Below are 318 nucleotides of genomic sequence, written 5' to 3'. Positions count from 1 at the left end.
TGCATGAAAGTGAAAAGTGAAAGTGAAGTCACTCAGTCGTGTCCGACTCTTAGCGACCCCATGGACTGCAGCCTCCAGTCGCCTCCGTCCATGGGATTTTCCAGGCAAGAGCACTACTATGTATAAAACAGATAACTTGGGACTTCCCTGCTGGTCCAGTGGCTACGACTCTGTGTTGCTAATGCAACACGTTGGTTCAATCCCTGGGTTCAGTCCCTAGTCAAGGAACTAGATCCCACATGCCACAACTAAAAGATCCTGCATGCTGCAACTAAGACTCAGTGCATTCAAAATAAATAAAATATTTTTTAAAAAACT

The sequence above is a fragment of the Bison bison genome, unplaced genomic scaffold (genome assembly GCF_000754665.1).
Source record: "Bison bison bison isolate TAMUID 2011002044 unplaced genomic scaffold, Bison_UMD1.0 scf7180017864181, whole genome shotgun sequence".
NCBI lineage: Eukaryota > Metazoa > Chordata > Mammalia > Artiodactyla > Bovidae > Bison > Bison bison.
Note: the sequence above shows the minus strand (reverse complement) of the source record.